Genomic DNA, 16,831 nt, shown 5'->3' with positions numbered 1-16,831 from the left:
GGCCTCTGCCGGTGCCCTTTCCTGCCGAAATCACCATTCGCACCGACACTTGTTAGCTGCCACCCACCAAAGAATATTGTTATTATTTATAACTAGGAAATAGCGCTAAAATTTCAGGGATTCCTCCTTGTGAGAGGATCTCCGAAGGGTGCCCTGTTTCAAGGTCAAATGCAGGACTTTGTCAGTGAAGGGAAAGTTGAAGTTAGCTTTAAATTTATTTCTTTCTCTCCACCTAGCACTACATGTGAACAAACAGATACTGATGTTTTTGGAGAGAGATCTGATTACCAAGCGGAGCAGTGAGAGGGGATCCTTGTGTGCATACAGTATCAGCATGAATTAATGTCATATAAAAGATTGTTAAAATACTGTACCGCTGAGTGATCTCCCACAATAAGCAGATTTGGGTTAGCAGCCGCTCACTGACAAGACAGGAAAAGAATGTCATTAATAATTAGTCAACTCAAGACTAAATAAGCACTTTCGAATGCACCATTTTACTTTGCATGTAATTCAAGAAGCGCTACAAAACAGCACTTTCAATCATTTCTCCCATCACCAACAATAGTTATAAATAATAATCATATAAACACAATACATTTTCATTGCTTTCTGAAGTTCTCAGTAAAACGAACACCCTGCCGCAGCCTGCCATTCTGTTACTTTCATGGCGAGGAGCGTGACCAGCAATTCGCCGCAGCCAATGCTGCCGCGTTGACACTGTCACCCAGGAAGATGTTGGCTTCATCTTTTCTCCATTACCGTCACAGCCTTACTTAATTCTAAAAGGACTTCAGTGACAACCAGGAGCTCTTAGTCAGATTTTTGTGCCAAACTATGACTACCACTTAAGTCTCCAATGTCAGGTTATATTAAAAGGGCTATAATATACTGTGCCAGTTCTCTTTTCCAATATTGACAAGAAAATAAAATCTTAGAAGCTTTGTGATGTGGGCAGGCAATAGTTTTGTATTACTGACACTGGTAGTTGAAGTCCTTCATGAAAAGAAAAAAACACTTGGGAGCAATATAAATTTGCTAGTAAGCAATGTGGAGAATAATTGTTATTTCATATGTCAATGTATTTTGCATTGATATTTTGAAAGTTTATTTGAATGTGTTAATTGAAAAAGTCTTTATGATTCTATAATCTTAATTAAATCCGGCTTTTATTTTCCCACAAAAACAGCTCTACTGGACTCTGTTATTCTAATAATACCTTAACGTGGCTTAGAATATGATCTCAAGGAGCAAAATATGGAAATATAATATCTATCTCATTTTACTTCTGTATCATATGTATAGTAACCATAGTGTACGCAACATCGCTTCAGTGTAAATACAATAGAGTTATACAGAGGCACTAGCTTTTTTTGCTAGACCACAAAATCAGTAGTTTTCCCTCAAATTATTTTCTTTCTTCAGCTTTGATGGATAGGTTAGTGAAAAGTTTAAGAGTTGTCTGTGAACCTCCCACTCTATAAAATGGAAAAAAAACCTTTTAGTTGTGTATCAAGATTAATTTATCTCAGAAGAACTGGATGACAAGTGTCAGCGAAAGGCTTTTCAAAAGAAGCTTTCAGAAATGCGACTAGATCTGCTGTCAAAGACAACCTGCAGTGCCCTCTGAGTCAATGCCACTGCCATTAACACCAGTAATCCCCAGGAGTCATGACCAAATCCAAGGCTACCTCGAGAAAGAGTCCCTTTCATGGCTTCAAGTTCTTTTCTGAAGCAACTGAGCATGCTAGATGGTCTCCCATAATCCCTGAAGTATTGCTATTTTAACTTCATCCTTGTAGCCTTGATTATCCTAAGCATCACTAAAATGGCAATGACTTCAGTGGGATTAGTGTCTCCTATATGTTATGTACCAACTATAAGTCTGGTTTCTGGAACCATTCTTTAAAGAAGGAAAATAGGTACTAATACATAAAGCTCTATACTTTCATATCTGGACAATCTGTGCTGAAATTCACTAAAATGCTGACAAGCTCCCTTTCATTTTGCTAACCTTCTATTTACGTAACAACACAAATATCTGAAATATGTATAACTCTCTGGACATTTAGAAAGCCTATGCAATATAGCCAAAGACCACTAGAGATATTTTTTAATATAAAAAAAAAAAAAATAAATGAACTCTTATGTAAATATTTCCATAATCATCTTATGCAAATCAGAAATATTTTTCCTAATTGTGCTCCAGAGTAATAAAACTAGTCTTCAGGAGCACATGCTGAATTCTTTGTGGCCCTCTTGAACAGGAATGCTGTGTGAAGTATGTGTGTCTGAACTAACTATGGTCTCTTGCATGCCTAGAAATAGAAAGGGGAATAATTAACAGAGAAAAAATTTTGTTTCAAAGGACAGATTTTGGTTGTCTACTTCTAGTACTATCTTTTACCAACTTTTTAAAGATCAATAGTTTATTATTTAATAGAATTTCTTGAAAGATTTCTAGCATTTTTTAATATTGATTTCTCACATTAAACAGCAATCACATTATCCCTCAGTGCATTTCCAGTGCATTTCTGAATATTAATTTCTATTGCTGTGTAATTTTTACAAACTTTCTTAAAATTATTTTCTTAGTGAGATGTGGACACTTTTAGGCTACTACAAATTGTGGAAGAAAAATGTATCTGAGGATGTGAACAAATCATTCATTAAAAATTCTGTGCAATTTTTTTTTTAGCTTTATTATTAAAAAAATAGCATATAGTTTAAACCTGACTAGCAGACATTAGTTTTGTTTCTTTTCCTTCAGTTGTAATTTAGAAGCCCGCTTGCTGCCTACCTTTAATCGTATTGTTTAATAATGAAGAATGAATGGTTTTCAGGAAAGAAAGACAACTTCGCGTAGTGATATCAATCCTGCTCTAAACCATTCAAGCAAAAAGCTCTTTTTAAAGTGTCAGCAGCGTGCAACGCTAAGTCTACGGCTTTCTTTTTTCACTTGGGTTTTGTAGAGCTGGATCCTACAATTTTACACAGGCTCATTGAGATCTTGGCAGGAAAAGTATACTGCCGTGGAAAAAAACAGAGCCACAAGCTGAGGGTCTCATTAGATTTCTATCTTGGGAACACTGTCTGAATTTGAACTGCGGGTTTTGATTCTTTTTACTCAGTCCTTATTTTGTGGTAATAAATAAGATATTTAAACTGTTTTGAGCAGCACCTACTACTTGTAATATGAAAAGACCACACAACTTAAGCAAAAATAAAAAAAAAGTCTACTGTTTTGCTTGAATTAACATAACTGCTTAATTCAAATGCTCCTCACTACCGAGTAACCAAATGCATCATTTTCATTCTATTTAAAATATAATTAATATTACAGTGTTATTGTATTTTCATAAATAAAAACATTAGAGATTTGTTTGTAATAATTTCTGAACAGCCCTGAAAAAATGCAATAAATGATCATTTGGAACATGATGTTTTAAGTAGAGTGGCTCAGGGTATTTTTTTTTTTTTAATTTAACAGTGGGAAATGTAGTTTCCTTTAAACTGCTGGTTTGTGCAGGAAAATTCTAGTTTCAATTTTCTTTCAGAAAAAAAAAATTTTAAACAAAATGTATTGATTTAGGAAGTCAGGGCATCCCAGGATGAAACTAATTCATGTGTCAAGTTGACTAGGATACTTTGGTTTAGGTTTTCAAGCAGAAACTTGTGTCAGGTCTCACAAGAATTATAGCACAATTTCCTCAAGCCCTCATTCTCTGGGTTGTTCTCTCTCTTTACACGGCCTTTTCCATGATACCCTTCCGTCCTGCAACTCTGAAACAGTGCTTCAGAGGAGCTATAGATTAACGCTGGAGTACAAGTCACAGAGAAGAAAGAGAGCAAAAGACACTTGAATCACAGTATTTGGGCAGCACAGGCATCGCGGGTACGTTCAGTGCATATAAGCTGAGTTGAGCCAAGCAAAAACAGTTTGGTTCTAAAAGTAAAAACAGTATATTTTGAAAATTCTGAATCACATTTCCTTCTAATGTTCCAGGCCAGTATTCATGATAATAATGATTTTTTTTGTACAGAGATTTTTCAAAAAGGCTTATTTAAATGCAGTAAAATATTGCTCTTAAAAAGATAATCATATATTTACTTCTAAGTCTAATGTATAATTTTATTATGCCTTAACATTTTGACATATTTTTTCTTAGTATTTCATACAGCATGATTTTTAGCACTCACGCATGCCTCAGATAATGATTTAAATATCTCTTCAGGAAGTCAAGTTAGAAAAAATCATTGCCCATCTTCCAATTTACAGCAACAATATAGCTATCAGTCTGATGACACTGCTAATTCCAGTGCAGCAAAGCTAAGTTATCATTTATCTTCTGCATATTTAGAACCTGCTTAAGTGGGAATAAAGCAAAATTCTGTTAAACAAAACCATTTGTTATGTTTAAGCAACTTTTGTTGAAATCTATGGGAGTGCATGTACAAGTCAAAAATGGGTGAATAGACATAAAGTTCTTTCAAATTCCAAAGGCACTGAAATTTTACCAAAAGGAGAACAATGACAAAATTACAATTGGTGACAGTTTTGGATGCACTTTTGTATAATGACAAATCTGTCGTATTTTACTGTTGTGACCAGTAGTTAAACAGCGTCTTGTAATTCAGGATACAGCACAATGAGGTATGAAACGGAACAGTCATGAAAAGCCAACTTAGGAAACAAAAGCTGCTTAACTGACACCCATCACATACCCTGACCTTTGATACTCATCATACACTGTTGGGCCTACCCGCAAATTTAGTTAGCTAGCTGTTCAGCCCTTTTATTTTTCCTATTTTTCAGGAAAGCTCTAAAAAATAAAATGAAATATATATATATTACTTACAGGCTTTTTTCCAACTCATTCATTAAAGATTTGATTCTAGCCAATCAAAATCTAAGTAAAATAAATAGCAATTTTGTACCTGCAGGCTTTGATCTTACAGTGATCCAGTGCCAAAGATCTGGGCGAGGGTCTGTCCACATGCCAGTCAATGCAGGCTCAGGCTCTCAGGGAGGTCAATCAACTTGTGACACCAGACCAGGACTCAAGAGACAAAGATCTCCCCAGGACTCCTTACAGGGCCTTGGTAAGTTGTTTAATTTTTCTGAATTTTCAATCAATTGTCTTTGAAAAGGGGAATGGCAACTTAATCTCTACACCTGAGGAATATGATTATAAATTCATCATTGTTTGTAAGACGCTCAGGTGTTAAGGTGTTTTGGTAATACGTATAAATACGTTGCCAGCAATGTGCCCGTATCACCATAGAGAGGACGCTTCTTGAGTCTCTGATGCTGAATGTCTATTAAAACGAATGCCGTTTCTCTGTAAAATCCACTCTAGGTCAATTACGCATATATAAATAGCAAAAGAAAAGCTATTAGACATGCAAAATTTATTACAATAGCAGGAAAGTAATGCTGTTCTTGTGTTGTTTCTGGGTATGTAAGCCTGACTTTTGTCTCCTCATCTTCCTTAGTTAATATGTTACTGAATAAAAATGACCATGGTAGGCTGTAGGTGCACCATCAGCAGGCTTAGAAAGGGACTAGAGAAATTCATGTGTAACAGGTCTATAAATACAAACTAAATAGCCTCACCTGGGTGAGTACTAGGGGATGGACTGCAAACAATGGCCAGGCTTGCACACGCTTTCTAAACGGCACCTCCCATTGTCATTGTCAGAGACCGAATGAAAAGAAATACACCCACTCTTCTTGTCTTATCAGTTACACTCCACTGTCATGCGGGAGATGCTTTCAATTTTATTATGACCAAATTCACAATCTAATCCAAAAATTCAGCAGGAGTATTGCCAGTGATTGCAAATAGCTTGATTTATCACCTTTGAAAAGTTGCCTAATCTCAGTTCTAGGACATTGTCTGGGATTTGCATTTTTCATAGAGGAATCATCTGAAAACATCTGAAATAGGCAAATTTAATGGAAAGTTGTCAGTCTTAACACTGATGTTAACCAATACTGTTTGCACTTTCTCACATTCATAGCCGTGTAACCATTAGGAAAAAACTGAATGCAGCCCTTGGGTCATTTGGGATTTTTTGCCTTTTGCCATGAAAATCAGAACATATTTTGATTCAACAGAATATCAGTGGTCTCGAGGTGGTGAGATACACAGACTGTAAGCACCCCACAGAGAAACGTGCATGTCCACAGCCCGCTCCGACATCATCATTTGTGATTCACAGAGTAACTCTGTAATTGTTTTTATCAATATAATTTTATATTTCAAAAAGAAAATCTTATTAGGATAAGTGTGTGAAAACTACTTTGGCATCATCCTTAACATTTCATTTCTCTAAGAAAAGTCTATGTAGAATGGCTGCATTTTTAATAGTTGCATAAGCCCACTGAGGAATAAAACTGAAAGGTCCAACGTGTGACAGACTCGCAGCACTTTACAGCACTTCATATGTGTGCGTTTCAGGGTAATATATCACCAGCTGTGCCATACCACACAGCATAAATGTCGCAGACAAAATCATCAGCAAAAGTTTCATCGCAAAAGTTCCACTGGCTTCATTTTACGCACCACGAATTAAGAGCTTGCAGGACAAAGTTAGCATATATAATCATAGAATCATAGAATCATAGAATGGTTTGGGTTGGAAGGGACCTTAAATATCATCTAGTTCCAATCCCCCTGCTGTGGGCAGGGACACCCTCCACTAGACCAGGTTGCCCAAAGCCCCATCCAACCTGGTCTTAAACACTTCCAGGGATGGGGCCTCCACAACTTCTCTGGGCAACCTGTTCCAGTACCTCACCACTCTCACAGTAAAGAATTTCTTTCTAACATCTAATCTAAATCGACCCTCCTTCAGCTTAAACCCATTACCCCTTGTCCTGTCACTACACTCCCTGATAAACAGTCCCTCATCATCTTTCCTGTAGGCCCCTTCAGATACTGGTAAGCCGCAATTAGGTCTCCCCGGAGCCGCCTTTTCTCCAGGCTGAACAATCCCAACTCTCTCAGCCTGTCCTCATAGGAGAGGTGCTCCAGCCTTCTGTTCATCTCTGTGGCCCTTCTCTGGACTCACTCCAACAACTCCAAGTCTTTCTTGTACTGGGGCCCCCAGAGCTGGACACAGTACTCCAGGTGGGGTCTCACAAGAGCGGAGTAGAGGGGCAGGATCACCTCCCTCGACCTGCTGGTCACACTTCTTTTGATGCAGCCCAGGACACGGTTGGCTTTCTGGGCTGCAAGCGCACACTGCCGGCTCACGTGGAGCTTCCCATCAATCAATACCCCCATGTCCTTCTCCTCAGGGCTGCTTTCAATCCATTCCTCGTCCAGCCTATAGTCGTGCTTGGGATTGCGCCGACCCATATGCAGGACCTTGCACTTGGCCTTGTTGAACTTCATGTGGTTCGCACAGGCCCACCTCTCAAGCCTGTAAAGGTCCCTCAGGATGGCATCCCTTCCCTCCAGCGTGTCAACCACACCACACAGCTTGGTGTCATCGGTAAACTTGCTGAGGGTGCGCTCAATCCCATTGTCCGTGTCGCCAACAAGGATGTTGAACAGTGTCGGTCCCAGTACCGACCCCTGAGGGACGCCACTCGTCACCGTTCTCCAATTGGACATTGAGCCGTTGACCACAACTCTCTGAGTGTGACCATCCTGCCAATTCCTTATCCACCGAGTGGTCCATCCATCGAATCCATGTCTCTCCAATTTAGAGACAAGGATGTCGTGCCGGACAGTGTCAAATGCCTTGCATAAGTCCAGGTAGATGATGTCAGCTGCCCTTCCCTTATCCACGGACGCTGTAACCCCATCATAGGAGGCCACCAAGTTTGTCAGGCACGATTTGCCCCTAGTGAAGCCGTGTTGGCTGTCACCAATCACCTCCTTATCTTCCATGTGCCTGAGCATAGTTTCCAGGAGGGTCTGCTCCATAATCTTGCCAGGCACAGAGGTGAGACTGACCGGCCTGTAGTTCCCCAGGTCTTCCTTTTTACCCTTCTTAAAAAAGGGGGTTATGTTTCCCTTCTTCCAGTCGGTGGGAACTTTGACGGACTGCCAGGACTTCTCAAATATGATGGAGAGTGGCCTGGCCACTTCATCCGCCAGTTCCCTCAAGTCCCGTGGATGCATCTCATCAGGTCCCATGGACTTGTGCACCTTCAGGTTCCTTAGAAATTCTCGAACCTGATCTTCTCCTACAGTGGGTGGTTCTGCATTCTCCCAGTCCCTGCCTTCTGTGACCTGGGCAGTGTGGCTCAAGGATTTGCCAGTGAAGACCGAGGCAAAGAAGTCATTGAATACCTCAGCCTTCTCCATATCCTGGGTAACCAGGTCACCCGTTTCATTCTGGAGGGGACCCACATTTTCCCTTATCCTCCTCTTATCACTGACATACCTATAGAAGCTTTTCTTGTTGTCCTTGACATCCCTGGCCAGACTAATTTCTATCAGGGCTTTGGCTTTCCTAACCTGCTCCCTGGCTGCTTGGACAGTTTCTCTGTATTCCTCCCAGGCTACCTGCCCTTGCTTCCACCCTCTGTAGGCTTCCTTTTTGTGTTTGACTTTGCCCAGGAGCTTCTTGTTCATCCATGGGGGCCTCTTGGTGGTTTTGCTTGACCTCCTCTTTGTTGGGATGTATCACTCCTGAGCTTGGAGGAGATGACCCTTGAATACGAGCCAGCTGTCTTGGGCCCCTCTTCCTTCCAGGGCTTTGTCCCATGGTATTCTACCAAGCAGATCCCTGAAGAGGCCAAAGTCTGCTCTCCTGAAGTCCAGTGTACTGAGCTTGCTGCATGCCTTCCTCGCTGCCCTGAGCATCTTGAATTCCACCATTTCGTGGTCACTGCAGCCAAGGCTGCCCTTGAGCTTGACGTCCCCTACCAGGCCCTCCTTATTGGTGAGAATAAGGTCCAGCATGGCACCTCTCCTCATGGGCTCCTCTGTCACTTGGAGGAGAAAGTTGTCATGAAATAATAATGAAATATCTGAATGCAATATGCCCTGATTTCCCTTATACTGAGGTACCAAAAAATATTAACTATGTCGAGAGCAGATCTTTCTCCCCCAAAAAGCAAAGTGTTGCTGATTTTTTAACTTTACATTCAATTGAGCTCTCTATTGAAATCAGCTGTGACTAGATTGACTCACTTGATATTTTAAACTCCTGAAACTATAGCTTGTTGCTTTCTCATTCATCCTTAAAATAATTTCCTTGATTAAATTTAGCTAAGATAAAAGTATTTTCACTTGTGACAGGCTTTTGACACTAATATTTGATGACAGGCATGACACTTCTTCACAGCATCACTTCTTTCCTCTTTAGTCATCAGTAAGTACTTTTAAAGAGGGTTGGCCATGTGAAACCCCTCCAGTATGAACATAAAGTAAAGAGTTAATCTTGGATTCATGGTAAAGCCCACAAGCAATATTCAAGAGAACAGGGTCTGAGGTGCAAAGTCCATGTAAAACTAGGCAATATGGAAAATTCTTGGCAATATATATTCGTGTTTTGATTTGTAGGTGAAAAGGGAAAGAGAAGGTGAAAGAGCATCCAGACCTTTTCCTTGGGGAGTGGAGGAGGGGTATGGTATGAAGAGATGAGAAGGGAAAAGAAAGGAAAAAAAAAGAAAAGTCTAATTCTGAGAATTGCTTTAGACCTCAGCACCATCCATTCAAGTCTTTATGAGAAAAGTCCAGTGCACACAAAGCTATTGGGTCAGATTCTACACCCCCAATCACAAACGAACAGCACCTGACTACATCAGCAGCCCCTCTCAGATCACCAGGAGATGCTGAATAGGAAAGCCCAGTGCTTTAAAGGACTGGACCTCACAGTCCCATCTAACTTGTTTGTACACAGTCAATTGCCTTCTGTTAATGAAAATGGGAACAGAAGGGACTCAACACAGGATCAACTCTATTGAGATCTTTCCTGACAAATGGCCATCCTAACCCTAAGATCTTCCAGTAATGAGGATTCAACAGCCTCCCAGCTGATACAAGTCCTTTAATTACTATTGGAAAGTTCAACTGATAGCTTACTTAAATCTTCCTTTTTGCAGTTTCTCATCCTCTGTAAATGCAGAGAGCACATAAGTCCTTTTTAATGTACCTTTTCAACATCACGGAATCATAGAATGGTTTGGGTTGGAAGGGCCCTTCAAAGATTATCTAGTCTGACCGCCTGGGCTCCTGATTCATCCTGCCTTACTGAAGTTTCTTGGACTCTGTGAGGACTAAGATTTCCTTTTACCTTCAGATTGACTGGTTTATATTTATTAGTTTGAATCATGTGAGTGATCCTGAGTGCCCCTCTCACTTCATAAATCAAAGACTTAGAAAATTTAAGAATATGTATATACTGTGTCCTGAGGGGTTTTTTGCTTTTCCAGTTAACTTGAATTATTATTATTATTATTATTATTATTATTATTATCATCATCATCATCTTATAATATTTGCTTGGCCCAATATGCATTCTCATTTAGCCTGCATAAAACTTTTAGAGAACACTAGTAATTTTTTTGTGCGTAAACACAACTAAAGGCATTGTATTCCAAAATCAAACATTTCTTTTGACAGTTTACCTATGCAAAGTACCTCGGTGAAAAGAACAACCCAGCTAAATTCACAAGAATGATTAATATAAAAACCATGAGAGGTTGTCACAGTTGGATAGTATTGTGGTGACTCTCAACTAAGAACATGAGTTACATGGGGTGAAAACATATCCTAACACATCAGCCAGCTCCTATGCTTATTGATATGACAGACGTGCACTCTCCAACAAGCTAGCCAACACTTGTAAAGAGCACGTTTTTCAACAAGGTATTCTATGGTGAAACAACAGGGGTGAGGTTTTAGGTAGCATTCAGATGTATACGTTGTACATCGATGTAACTTTCAAATGGCCTTTTAACAAGTAAAGGCCTTTTAGTAGGGCCACCTGTAGGACAAGGGGTAATGGTTTTAAACTAAAAGAAGGTAGATTCAGTCTAGATATATGGAAGAAATTTTTTATGATGAGGGTGATGAGGCACTGGAACAGGTTGCCCAGAGAGCTGGTAGATGTCCCATCTCTGGAAGCATTCGAGATCAGGCTGGACGGGGCTTTGAGCAACCTGACCTAGTTGAAGATGTCCCTGCTTATTGCAGGGAGGTTGGACTAGATGGCCTGTAAAGGTGCATTCCAACCCAAACTAGTCTATGATTCTAGGATTCTACGAAAATTTGAAGGAACTTTCTCTGTTACCACATCCAGTCCATTGATAACTGGCAAACACATTATAGTAACTCTTTTATGAGCTAACTGAAATCTGCCAAAACAAACAGTTGAGTTCTTGTCCCTGCATTTCCAACTGAAAGTCACCCCAAACCCCACCAATCTGAGCATTCACCGTTCTTCTAATTTCCAGCCTAAACTTCAGATCAGTTGATATCTGGTTCTGTGCCTGTGTTGTTCTTCACTTTTAAAATGGAGACCTCTTTTTTTGCTAAGCCAGCCCCTTCTAAGGTTATCTGCTGACTTAGTGTATTAGCACATATACCTCAATTGTGACAGAAAAGAATCACAGAATAATGCTCTTTTTCTCCTGAGACAGGGAATGCTATATTCCTGTACCTATGGTCCCTGAAAACTTACACTGCAGTGCACCATTGCAGCTGATACTGGACTTGACAAATTACAATAAGAACAACAGAGATTGCTTCCATAGCCCAAGCTGTGACTTTTCAAAATAATCTTCCTGTTGAATACAGTTCAGTTGTCCAACACTGACGAAGATTCACGGACCAAAAAAAGGCTAATATTTCTACTTATGCAAAACACAAGTACAAATCGGGAGAGGAGTGGCTGGAGGAGCAGCGCTGCAGAGAGGGATCTGGAGGTGCTGGTCAACAGCAGCTCAATATGAGCCAGCAGCGTGCCTTGGCAGCCAAGAGGGCAAACCTCATCCTGGTGTGCATCAAACACAGCATCACCAGCCCATCAAGAGGGGTGACTATTCCGCTGTATTCAGTGTTTGTGTGGTCTCACCTTGAGTCCTGTGTGCAGTGCTGGGCCCCACAATTCAAGAAGGATGTGAAGGTCCTTGAATATGTCCAGGGGAGGGCAACAAAGCTGGTGACAGGGCTGGAAGGCATGTCCTGTGAGGAGTGGCTGAGGACTCTGGGTTTCTCTAGTTTGGAGAGAAGGAGACTAAAGGGCAACCTCATTGTTCTCCACAACTTCCTGAGGAGGGGAAGTGGAGAGGGAGGTGCTGATCTCTTCTCCCAGGGATCCAGGGACAGGACACATGGGAATGGCTCAAAGCTGCACCAGGGGAGGTTCAGACTTGGCATCAGGAAGCATTTCTTTACTGAGAGGGTGGTCAAACACCGGAACAGACTTCCCAGAGAGGTGGTCGATGCCCCAAGCCTGTCAGTGTTTAAGAGGCATTTGGACAACACCCTTAATAACATGCTTTAACTTTTGGTTAGCTGTGCTGGTTTTGGCTGGGATAGAGTTAATTTTCTTCATAGTAGCTTGTACAGGGCTATGTTTTGGATCTGTGCTGGAAACAGTGTTGATAACACAGGGATGTTTTCGTTACTGCTGAGCAGTGCTCACACAGAGCCAAGGCCTTTGCTGCTCCTCACCCCACCCCACCAGCGAGCAGGCTGGGGGTGCACGAGGAGTTGGGAGGGGACACAGCCGGGAGAGCTGACCCCAACTGACCAAAGGGACATTCCATACCATATGATGCCATGCTCAGCAATAAAAAGCTGGGGAAAAAAGAAGGATGGGGGGACATTCAGAGTGATGGTGTTTGTCTTCCCAAGTCACCATTACGTGCTCCCTGCTTTCCTGGGGATGGCTGAACACCTGCCCGCCCATGGGGAGTGGGGAATGAATTCCTTATTTTGCTCTGCTTGCATGCTCAGCTTTTGCTTTATCTATTAAACTCAACCCACAAGTTTTCTCACTTTTACTCTTCTCCCCCATCCCACTGTGAGGGGAGTGAGCGAGCGGCTGCGTGGGGCTGAGCTGCCAGCTGGGGTTAAACCACGACATCAGCCCTGGAGTGCTCAGGCAGTTGGACTGGCTGATTGCTGTAGGTCCCTTCCAACTGAACTAGTCTATGCTGTTCTGTTCTATTCTATTCTACCAGCTGCACAGAAGAGCAACTGTTCGTTTGTATCTACCTGAACGCTCTCTGTCATGTAAGTTTTCCCTGAAAGACAGTCACGCTACCCTGAAAAAACACTCTAAGACAACTTCAGAGCAGCCTCGGTTGCTACACAGAGGAAAACAACAAGAGTTGCTCTGCCACTCCCTGTTTTGTGCACATAAAAGACGGTATTTCATGCTGTCAGACAGTAACAAAACGCCTGTGTTCAGGGCAAGGATCTGGTCTGGCTTTTCTACAGCTCCGCCAATCCCACAGCCCGCGGCTGGGCAGGCATGCTCATTTCTACAGCTGCACCTGGCACCTGGAAAGTTCAACAACCTGGCCGCACCGGAAAAGAAAAACCAGGCAGGCAGCAAGCAGGAGAGTGGATACAGAGGAAAGAGCTGAAGAGAGAAAAATAAGGAGAAAGCAGCTGAGTGAGAGAGATGAGGCAAAGCAATGAAAGGAGGAGATTATTCCTGGTGGGTAAACGGGACTAAACAGCTTGCATTTGTTTAGGGAGCGTGACAGGAGGCATGGAGAATCAAAACCACAGTTACCACACACAGGAAAAACAATTACTCCATTCTGAGTGTGCCAACTGTTTACTTACAGTATCAAACCCTGTCGCTAATGTACTTCTCTCCTCAGACCGTTCGTTTCCCCCCCCCCCCAAGGGCCCTGGTCCTGCCAGCGCTTTGAAGCTGGTAACTATACCTAATGCAACTGCTCCAGTCCCAAGAGCTGTTGGGGGTTTAGGAGCCCTCTCTGTGATGTGCATATGGTTTCACAGAATATGCATTATCCATTATATATCTTGAATACTAAATGTAATTTTGACATATTCATGTGCAGCCTCGATACGCTGCTTTCTACTGGGATGTTTTCCCAAAAAAATGATTGGCAGCTGGGGCCATGGTGCAGGAAAGAATCTTTAAACAATGCAGAAAAGATTAATGACATCATTTCAAACAATGTGAAATATTTGCATAATAGCTTCATATGAATCATAAATGAATTTCAACATTTGATTACTAAGAATATACACTGGATTTTCCACCTTAACACCATTTACTAAATACTGCACTTTTCTGATTGGATTGAATCGCTTGTCTAAAAGAAGAAACTGTACTTTTCTAGGACAAAAAAAAAAAAAATACACAGGTGCAGTGAAGTTACCTTTGCTTTTGTAAGAAGCAGAGTTGGACTCTGCTGGTCTGATCTAAAGCACATCCTTGTCCTCCACCCCAGGGAATCCAGGAGCTGCCTGGCACATTACTCAGCATGAGGAGGGAGCAGCAGGCAGAGCTGGGGTCAAGACAGGGTTTTGGGGGAGTCACCGAGGGCCAGCCACTGTCCCTTACACCGAGGCCACTCAGCGCGATCGTAACTCGCTAGAGTACTTGTGCTGACAACTATTATCCCTGAAAGCAAATACTCTCCAGAGAAAAGTTAGGTTGTTGTAGAAGATAATTTATTTGCTGTTAAAAGCTTACTAAGAGAATTTAGACAGATGTTTGTACCTTGAGAAAAGAGCAACCTGGTGCATGCCTCACACCTTGGAAAGCCCCTTTCCTCACCGAGCACCAAAGGGCTCAGCTGTTTCTATGGTTTAAAAAGCAAAGATGAACTTCCTCTTTGTTCTGTGGTGTCAGTGAACTCTGAACTGCCTCCAGAGGGGAAACAAAGATCCATGGATCTCCCGTGCATGCTGATTGTATGCAGGGGCAGAACTGCAGCTAGGTTGTGGGAGGAGGAGTGTTCAGCAGCTGCCAGGTTAAAATGGAGGAAAGGCAAAAAGAAATTCGACTTCAGAGGTCATTGACACAGCTACTAGCTGTCTTGGGAACAAATTGATACTGTTTGACATTTATTTCATAACTTCAGGCAAATTACTTCTGTAAAATATGAGTAATAGAAGTTTTCCATACAGGCGAACTGAAGAACCTTCATAATATTTTAATTATTCCTGCTTTGATCAATTAAGTTAAAAATAAAACCTCAAACTTTTTTATGATGACTAAGGGTCTTGTAGGATGTGCAGGACATGTAGCTGACTCACGTGAAAGTTATAAGCAACATAAGAACAGGCATCTAAGCTCTGGCAAAATAATTTGCAGGAACAGCTTCTGTCGCTCTGTGGTTATTGAGCTCTGTGAAGAAGAGATGATTCTACTCACTCCTCCTATAAACATATAGGTAACTTCAAAGGGAAAACAGAAAGGATTTTTAAAGGAAAATAAATTAGCTTTATACTCTATCATATAAGCATAAAAAAATCGGCAAATAGTTGTAAATACATATATTCCCTAACACTTCATTAACAGTGTGTCGGATAGGCAACCAAAAACTTTTGCAGAATTCAAGGGAGCTAACTTCCAGATTGAGGAGAAAGTCACAAATCAAGGTTCTTGTCTTGCAGCCTTTTGATGTAAAGAAATACTTTCAAGTTATGCTTAAACCATTAGGCTAAGAAATGTAATACACAGCTAGAATCAGAATCTGCTTCTAAATCACCAAATTAAAAGTAGTGTAATATGAAGCCTCTCCGAGACATGCTCTGCCTCATTTATCTCAAACAGGAATTACTAACAGAATTTCACACTACTTTTACTAACATTAGCTGCACTAGCTGCATTGGCTATTAAACCTGTACCAAACGACACCCCTGCCCTTGAGACCCTGAAGAAGATCCTCAAAGGATCTCAGCGTGTGTTCTTGCGCAAATGTACACATTTCTATTCGGTTACAAAGTGATCACTCCAGCGCAGTGACTCAGGGACAGAACCAAGAAAGAATATGGAAACCCTTAATACTGTGCATTCTTTGTATATTGGTTTGTTTCTGCCTTTTGTTTTCTTTAAATTAGGAAAATGATATTAATACAAGGGTATCGGCAAACTCCATAAATTGTGATATTCTAAGTAATACAAACAGATATACATAACTTCTGAATAAATCGTGAGGTAAAACTGTTTCCCTTGTGATCCCCACGTAAATTATAAGTGTTGCAACTGATGTCACATGCAATGCGAAAATTTTTATCATACACTGTTACAACAGCAATTGAGGGGACATAATGTCATTGGAAAGACTCCCGTAAGTCTGGTTCCCTCCCCAAGCCCTAATGGTATCACACATAGCACCATAACCAGCCACTTCAGAAATTATTGACAACAATTGAGCGTGATCTTAGAAGGATTAAGTGCCTCAAAGAAGAGTGGATGTACGGGAAGTACATTTAATTGTTGCGCCATGATGAAGAATCAGTTATGCCTTCGTAAGCATCAATTAATTAGGTGTATCCAGGAAAGATGTCTGCCAGATAGGAGCAGGAAGGATATGGCTCGGAGCGTATTAAAAAGAAGATTACAGGGAAGGTTAGGCTAAAACAACTCACAGTTTTATTTTCCCACGAGACTGTATTCCCCCCTATCAATTACTCGTTAATTTCTCGTTTTGTTGTCCCAGTTGCTTTGCATCCCTCCTGCACGCCCCAGCTGGCTTTTCTTGGCGGGAGGGGGCGGTGGGGGCTGCGGAGGAATTAAAATCAAACTTTGAAAGCCCTCGGGAAACGCCAGCCGCCCGCCCCGCGGGCTGCACCGGCGGCCCCTCAGCAGCCTCCGCGGCTCCCGCGGGCGGAGCTCGGCGGGGCGGCGGACGGGGCTCCCCGCC

This window comes from Grus americana, chromosome 2 (assembly GCF_028858705.1).
Source record: "Grus americana isolate bGruAme1 chromosome 2, bGruAme1.mat, whole genome shotgun sequence".
Classification (NCBI taxonomy): domain Eukaryota; kingdom Metazoa; phylum Chordata; class Aves; order Gruiformes; family Gruidae; genus Grus; species Grus americana.
Note: the sequence above shows the minus strand (reverse complement) of the source record.